Genomic DNA, 9,213 nt, shown 5'->3' on the forward strand with positions numbered 1-9,213 from the left:
TGGCTGGGTTACCAGAGCACATGAGTCAGAAAGCCTCTACTGGCTGGGTTACCAGAGTACACTAGTCAGAAAGCCTCTACTGGCTGGGTTACCAGAGTACACTAGTCAGAAAGCCTCTACTGGCTGGGTTACCAGAGCACACTAGTCAGAAAGCCTCTACTGGCTGGGTTACCAGAGTACATGAGTCAGAAAGCCTCTACTGGCTGGGTTACCAGAGTATACTAGTCAGAAAGCCTCTACTGGCTGGGTTACCAGAGTACACTAGTCAGAAAGCCTCTACTGGCTGGGTTACCAGAGTACACTAGTCAGAAAGCCTCTACTGGCTGGGTTACCAGAGTACACTAGTCAGAAAGCCTCTACTGGCTGGGTTACCAGAGTACACTAGTCAGAAAGCCTCTACTGGCTGGGTTACCAGAGTACACTAGTCAGAAAGCCTCTACTGGCTGGGTTACCAGAGTACATGAGTCAGAAAGCCTCTACTGGCTGGGTTACCAGAGTACACTAGTCAGAAAGCCTCTACTGGCTGGGTTACCAGAGCACACTAGTCAGAAAGCCTCTACTGGCTGGGTTACCAGAGTACACTAGCCAGAAAGCTTCTACTGGCTGGGTTACCAGAGTACATGAGTCAGAAAGCCTCTACTGGCTGGGTTACCAGAGTATACTAGTCAGAAAGCCTCTACTGGCTGGGTTACCAGAGTACACTAGTCAGAAAGCCTCTACTGGCTGGGTTACCAGAGTACACTAGTCAGAAAGCCTCTACTGACTGGGTTACCAGAGTACACTAGTCAGAAAGCCTCTACTGGCTGGGTTACCAGAGCACACTAGTCAGAAAGCCTCTACTGGCTGGGTTACCAGAGTATACTAGTCAGAAAGCCTCTACTGGCTGGGTTACCAGAGCACACTAGTCAGAAAGCCTCTACTGGCTGGGTTACCAGAGCACACTAGTCAGAAAGCCTCTACTGGCTGGGTTACCAGAGCACAGGAGTCAGAAAGCCTCTACTGGCTGGGTTACCAGAGCACACTAGTCAGAAAGCCTCTACTGGCTGGGTTACCAGAGCACATGAGTCAGAAAGCCTCTACTAGCTGGGTTACCAGAGCACACTAGTCAGAAAGCCTCTACTGGCTGGGTTACCAGAGCACACGAGTCAGAAAGCCTCTACTGGCTGGGTTACCAGAGTACACTAGTCAGAAAGCCTCTACTGGCTGGGTTACCAGAGCACACTAGTCAGAAAGCCTCTACTGGCTGGGTTACCAGAGTACACTAGTCAGAAAGCCTCTACTGGCTGGGTTACCAGAGTACACTAGTCAGAAAGCTTCTACTGGCTGGGTTACCAGAGCACATGAGTCAGAAAGCCTCTACTGGCTGGGTTACCAGAGTACATGAGTCAGAAAGCCTCTACTGGCTGGGTTACCAGAGTACATGAGTCAGAAAGCTTCTACTGGCTGGGTTACCAGAGCACACGAGTCAGAAAGCCTCTACTGGCTGGGTTACCAGAGCACACTAGTCAGAAAGCCTCTACTAGCTGGGTTACCAGAGCACGCGAGTCAGAAAGCCTCTACTGGCTGGGTTACCAGAGAACACTAGTCAGAAAGCCTCTACTGGCTGGGTTACCAGAGTACATGAGTCAGAAAGCCTCTACTGGCTGGGTTACCAGAGTACACTAGTCAGAAAGCTTCTACTGGCTGGGTTACCAGAGCACATGAGTCAGAAAGCCTCTACTGGCTGGGTTACCAGAGTACATGAGTCAGAAAGCCTCTACTGGCTGGGTTACCAGAATACATGAGTCAGAAAGCTTCTACTGGCTGGGTTACCAGAGCACACGAGTCAGAAAGCCTCTACTGGCTGGGTTACCAGAGCACACTAGTCAGAAAGCCTCTACTAGCTGGGTTACCAGAGCACACGAGTCAGAAAGCCTCTACTGGCTGGGTTACCAGAGAACACTAGTCAGAAAGCCTCTACTGGCTGGGTTACCAGAGTACATGAGTCAGAAAGCCTCTACTGGCTGGGTTACCAGAGTACATGAGTCAGAAAGCCTCTACTGGCTGGGTTACCAGAGTACACTAGTCAGAAAGCCTCTACTGGCTGGGTTACCAGAGTATACTAGTCAGAAAGCCTCTACTGGCTGGGTTACCAGAGTACACTAGTCAGAAAGCCTCTACTGGCTGGGTTACCAGAGCACACTAGTCAGAAAGCCTCTACTGGCTGGGTTACCAGAGTACATGAGTCAGAAAGCCTCTACTGGCTGGGTTACCAGAGTATACTAGTCAGAAAGCCTCTACTGGCTGGGTTACCAGAGTACATGAGTCAGAAAGCCTCTACTGGCTGGGTTACCAGAGTACACTAGTCAGAAAGCCTCTACTGGCTGGGTTACCAGAGTACACTAGTCAAAAAGCCTCTACTGGCTGGGTTACCAGAGCACATGAGTCAGAAAGCCTCTACTAGCTGGGTTACCAGAGTACACTAGTCAGAAAGCCTCTACTGGCTGGGTTACCAGAGTATACTAGTCAGAAAGCCTCTACTGGCTGGGTTACCAGAGTACACTAGTCAGAAAGCCTCTACTGGCTGGGTTACCAGAGTATACTAGTCAGAAAGCCTCTACTGGCTGGGTTACCAGAGTACACTAGTCAGAAAGCCTCTACTGGCTGGGTTACCAGAGTATACTAGTCAGAAAGCCTCTACTGGCTGGGTTACCAGAGTACATGTGTCAGAAAGCCTCTACTGGCTGGGTTACCAGAGTACACTAGTCAGAAAGCCTCTACTGGCTGGGTTACCAGAGTACACTAGTCAGAAAGCCTCTACTGGCTGGGTTACCAGAGCACACTAGTCAGAAAGCCTCTACTAGCTGGGTTACCAGAGTACATGAGTCAGAAAGCCTCTACTGGCTGGGTTACCAGAGTACATGAATCAGAAAGCCTCTACTGGCTGGGTTACCAGAGTACATGAGTCAGAAAGCCTCTACTGGCTGGGTTACCAGAGTACACTAGTCAGAAAGCCTCTACTGGCTGGGTTACCAGAGTACATGAGTCAGAAAGCCTCTACTGGCTGGGTTACCAGAGTATATGAGTCAGAAAGCCTCTACTGGCTGGGTTACCAGAGTACATGAGTCAGAAAGCCTCTACTGGCTGGGTTACCAGAGTACACTAGTCAGAAAGCCTCAACTGGCTGGGTTACCAGAGTACATGAGTCAGAAAGCCTCTACTGGCTGGGTTACCAGAGTACATGAGTCAGAAAGCCTCTACTGGCTGGGTTACCAGAGTACACTAGTCAGAAAGCCTCTACTGGCTGGGTTACCAGAGTACATGAGTCAGAAAGCCTCTACTGGCTGGGTTACCAGAGTACACTAGTCAGAAAGCCTCAACTGGCTGGGTTACCAGAGTACATGAGTCAGAAAGCCTCTACTGGCTGGGTTACCAGAGTACATGAGTCAGAAAGCCTCTACTGGCTGGGTTACCAGAGTACACTAGTCAGAAAGCCTCAACTGGCTGGGTTACCAGAGTACACTAGTCAGAAAGCCTCAACTGGCTGGGTTACCAGAGTACACTAGTCAGAAAGCCTCTACTGGCTGGGTTACCAGAGTACATGAGTCAGAAAGCCTCTACTGGCTGGGTTACCAGAGTACACTAGTCAGAAAGCCTCTACTGGCTGGGTTACCAGAGTACATGAGTCAGAAAGCCTCTACTGGCTGGGTTACCAGAGTACACTAGTCAGAAAGCCTCAACTGGCTGGGTTACCAGAGTACATGAGTCAGAAAGCCTCTACTGGCTGGGTTACCAGAGTACATGAGTCAGAAAGCCTCAACTGGCTGGGTTACCAGAGTACATGAGTCAGAAAGCCTCTACTAGCTGGGTTACCAGAGTACACTAGTCAGAAAGCCTCTACTGGCTGGGTTACCAGAGTACACTAGTCAGAAAGCCTCTACTGGCTGGGTTACCAGAGTACACTAGTCAGAAAGCCTCTACTGGCTGGGTTACCAGAGTACACTAGTCAGAAAGCCTCTACTGGCTGGGTTACCAGAGTACACTAGTCAGAAAGCCTCTACTGGCTGGGTTACCAGAGTACACTAGTCAGAAAGCCTCTACTGGCTGGGTTACCAGAGTACACTAGTCAGAAAGCCTCTACTGGCTGGGTTACCAGAGTACACTAGTCAGAAAGCCTCTACTGGCTGGGTTACCAGAGTACACTAGTCAGAAAGCCTCTACTGGCTGGGTTACCAGAGTACACTAGTCAGAAAGCCTCTACTGGCTGGGTTACCAGAGTACACTAGTCAGAAAGCCTCTACTGGCTGGGTTACCAGAGTACACTAGTCAGAAAGCCTCTACTGGCTGGGTTACCAGAGTACACTAGTCAGAAAGCCTCTACTGGCTGGGTTACCAGAGTACACTAGTCAGAAAGCCTCTACTGGCTGGGTTACCAGAGTACACTAGTCAGAAAGCCTCTACTGGCTGGGTTACCAGAGTACACTAGTCAGAAAGCCTCTACTGGCTGGGTTACCAGAGTACACTAGTCAGAAAGCCTCTACTGGCTGGGTTACCAGAGTACACTAGTCAGAAAGCCTCTACTGGCTGGGTTACCAGAGTACACTAGTCAGAAAGCCTCTACTGGCTGGGTTACCAGAGTACACTAGTCAGAAAGCCTCTACTGGCTGGGTTACCAGAGTACATGAGTCAGAAAGCCTCTACTGGCTGGGTTACCAGAGTACATGAGTCAGAAAGCCTCTACTGGCTGGGTTACCAGAGTACACTAGTCAGAAAGCCTCTACTGGCTGGGTTACCAGAGTACATGAGTCAGAAAGCCTCTACTGGCTGGGTTACCAGAGTACATGAGTCAGAAAGCCTCTACTGGCTGGGTTACCAGAGTACACTAGTCAGAAAGCCTCTACTGGCTGGGTTACCAGAGCACACTAGTCAGAAAGCCTCTACTGGCTGGGTTACCAGAGTACACTAGTCAGAAAGCCTCAACTGGCTGGGTTACCAGAGTACATGAGTCAGAAAGCCTCAACTGGCTGGGTTACCAGAGTACACTAGTCAGAAAGCCTCTACTGGCTGGGTTACCAGAGCACACTAGTCAGAAAGCCTCTACTGGCTGGGTTACCAGAGTACACTAGTCAGAAAGCCTCAACTGGCTGGGATACCAGAGTACACTAGTCAGAAAGCCTCTACTGGCTGGGTTACCAGAGTACACTAGTCAGAAAGCCTCAACTGGCTGGGTTACCAGAGTACACTAGTCAGAAAGCCTCTACTGGCTGGGTTACCAGAGTACACTAGTCAGAAAGCCTCAACTGGCTGGGTTACCAGAGTACATGAGTCAGAAAGCCTCTACTGGCTAGGTTACCAGAGTACACTAGTCAGAAAGCCTCTACTGGCTGGGTTACCAGAGTACACTAGTCAGAAAGCCTCTACTGGCTGGGTTACCAGAGTACACTAGTCAGAAAGCCTCTACTGGCTGGGTTACCAGAGTACACTAGTCAGAAAGCCTCTACTGGCTGGGTTACCAGAGTACACTAGTCAGAAAGCCTCTACTGGCTGGGTTACCAGAGTACACTAGTCAGAAAGCCTCTACTGGCTGGGTTACCAGAGTACATGAGTCAGAAAGCCTCTACTGGCTGGGTTACCAGAGTACATGAGTCAGAAAGCCTCTACTGGCTGGGTTACCAGAGTACACTAGTCAGAAAGCCTCTACTGGCTGGGTTACCAGAGCACACTAGTCAGAAAGCCTCTACTGGCTGGGTTACCAGAGTACACTAGTCAGAAAGCCTCAACTGGCTGGGTTACCAGAGTACATGAGTCAGAAAGCCTCAACTGGCTGGGTTACCAGAGTACACTAGTCAGAAAGCCTCTACTGGCTGGGTTACCAGAGCACACTAGTCAGAAAGCCTCTACTGGCTGGGTTACCAGAGTACACTAGTCAGAAAGCCTCAACTGGCTGGGTTACCAGAGTACACTAGTCAGAAAGCCTCTACTGGCTGGGTTACCAGAGTACACTAGTCAGAAAGCCTCAACTGGCTGGGTTACCAGAGTACACTAGTCAGAAAGCCTCTACTGGCTGGGTTACCAGAGTACACTAGTCAGAAAGCCTCAACTGGCTGGGTTACCAGAGTACATGAGTCAGAAAGCCTCAACTGGCTGGGTTACCAGAGTACATGAGTCAGAAAGCCTCTACTGGCTGGGTTACCAGAGTACACTAGTCAGAAAGCCTCAACTGGCTGGGTTACCAGAGTACATGAGTCAGAAAGCCTCAACTGGCTGGGTTACCAGAGTACATGAGTCAGAAAGCCTCTACTGGCTGACACGGGCCTTTGATGACTGATTTGTGATTTTACATGACTTCAAAAACATTAACAGAAGTGATACTGTGCTTTAAAAACAGTTCTAGCCATCACGTAAGAAGAAAACAATGCTTTTTTAAGAAGGAGGGAAAGCTCTCAGAGTGAAGTGCCTGTGCCTGCTGAACCAAAGCAGCCTCAGTGAGGAGTGGAGAAAATCCTGTTGACCTTGAGCCAAATGAGACTTTTAAGCTGTTGACAAACACTTCCATAGTAACCAACTTTGTGGTAGCGAGCTGGCTCTTACATTTCAACTCCAATACTGAGTGAAACAAAGGCGGCACTTAGGAATCCAGGAGCTATTCAACCTGGCAAGACTCCAAACGCTGATAGGGCGAGAGACCCAATGGATGAGTTAAGACTAGGCTGAACATTACTACTAAACTACTACAGAAGTAGAGGCTGCTGTACAAAGCCTCTGTACTCCCATCCAGCCTGACATGATCTGGCGTGGCGCCTAGAGGAAAATATCACAGACCTCTAGCCCATCAAGTCTTAACAGACCCATGTGGACTCATCTGCAGGGTGAACGGAAGGATTACAAACTCAACAGAGCTCAATGTGAATCTGACCCATTCACCACCTGAAAGAGACACTCACCCTCAACTCATTGTAGGGTCATTGTCAGTGCCAGCGTCTTATCTCCGCCACTACCCATGCAGCTCCCTGTGGACTTCTTATTTGGAGTCATTAGATCCTGCAGAATATATTACAATAGGAAAGTAGATGAGAAGGGAACGATCATGATGGCATCACTGGAAAGGAAGCTTAAGGGATTGATTTTCCCCAGTGGTTCAATAATTATTGGGCTTTACTTGTTCTCAATCCAAGATTGTGGGACGGGATGTTGTTTGACCTTTTAGATTCAAACAACATGTCATCATAGACACCTGCAATCATAGACGTGGGAATGTAGCTAGCTGGCATGTTTTCTCTCCATACAAATGTCACGCATATTCTGCGGTGTCCTAAACGCCTACTGTCAAAAGAAAGAAGCATTTTCAGTCAACCATTCTAAAGTCAATAGGGGCTTATGAGTTTAACTAACTCCATCAGCAGTGGGCCTGAGTTAATTAAACCCGGGGAACAATGTCACGGACCAAAGAGGACAGCATTGTTACAGTACCTCACTCTGTCTGACTGTGTGAAGGAAATGCCATTACCTCAATGTTCCCTTAGTCAACTGAGAAAACATTTTCACACAGAGAAGAATGCTCGGGCTATGTTAATTCAACATTTCGTCATCACTGTTTTCTGGCTACTACTAATGAAGTACTTTGTGCTTGTTGGTTAGCTAAAACTATTTCATCAACAGTTATAAAAGACCAAACTCTGCATTGTTACTGTTCCTAGCCAAAACACTTCAGTCATGTTTCAAGTCACATGATCAAGTTTAGTTTTACAACTTCAAATGGACCTGTAGAATGTAGTCTGCTTGCTCCACCCTGGTATTAAGCTTTTAAATGTTTATAGCTCATTATCAACCAGCAATTAGAGCCAGTTCAGCAATGTGGAAAATGGAATTTCCTCCATCTATCGTCCCAGGTTTTCCAATGAAGTGGCTTGCACTTGAACGCACTGAGAAACAATGGAACCTGGGCGCCGCTTAATTAAAAGAACCCAGCATCTGTTTCTTCAAACAATTAAATATGAGAGGTATTAACTTGTGGTATTTAAAAAGAGTTTTGGCACTATATATTCCTTAACAGATGATTTAACAAACATCTGTTGCCTTTTTCTGCAATGAACAAGAGTTTCCATCAGTCTGCCAAGCCTTTTTGTTACGCTGCCATTTCTCTCGCTTCAGATGCTCGCATCACATAAGTCTCGCTTGGCAGCCACAGACTGCTAGCTGGTTCACGGGTCAGGTTTGGGTGACCTCAGACTTCTCCTCAATCTATAATGTTCTATACTTAAACACAACTTCAGAGTAAATCTTTAAGAATTTCTTCTAGAAGCTGTCTCTGTGCACCAAGTAGGCCTATAAGCCAGTTGGTGAAAGCTTTTTATGTTTTGGAGGTCTCTAGGGTTTGTAACATGCTCAGCATTCATACAAAGGCTACTCATACAAAGAATAATCTTCAAAGATTCTGACAGATCAGATATGGTCAAACCTAAATAGTCAAACAATAGAAGAAGGTTATTTTCCCTTGTAGTGAATAAAGTTGTACGGACCGCAGAGCATAACTGACAGCTGAGTTGAACAGGCTGGGTGGCGTGTTGCTGATGCCCTTGTTTCTTTTGAAGGCAGAGGAGGACAGTCACCATGGTGCCTGCTGCTGGCTCTCCTCAACTGCTTCCTGAGGGATGCTCTGATAGACAGACGGACAGACAGATGAACGGACAGACAGATGTGAGCAGGGCATGAGTCTTCACTGTGTCTCTCAGACTGTAGTTACAGGGAATGTTACCGGAATCAAAGGTACTTCTGAAGACGGACTTGTAATGCTGGGTCATTGTTAGTGGGGTTATTAAATTGTGTTTGTGTGTGAGAGAGACAGAGAGAGAGGGAGAGAGAGACAGAGAGAGAGAGATCGAGGGAGAGAGAACGGGAGAGATGGAGACAGAATGTGCGTATGTGCAACTCCACCTATGGTGAAGCACACCTCTCCATAAACCCTGTCTCATCTCCCCTGGTATCCAGACACAGGCTTTGAGTGATTTCCATTAATTCCTCCTGTCAGCCCTGGTCCTCCCGTCCTCCCAGACGCAGCTGAGGAGAGCTGAGCAGAGCAGCATGGAGAGCATTGTCACTTCCCCCTTGCCACCAGCACCACCTCCACCAAGCTGTCTGTCCGTCTCACAGGAGTGCCCTTGACTGCCTCATCATCCTAGCGTTCTCCTGATCATTAAAAAACACTCCTCCTCGCTACACACTCCTTTTAATGTG

The sequence above is a fragment of the Salvelinus alpinus genome, chromosome 5 (assembly GCF_045679555.1).
Source record: "Salvelinus alpinus chromosome 5, SLU_Salpinus.1, whole genome shotgun sequence".
NCBI classification, from domain to species: Eukaryota; Metazoa; Chordata; class Actinopteri; order Salmoniformes; family Salmonidae; genus Salvelinus; species Salvelinus alpinus.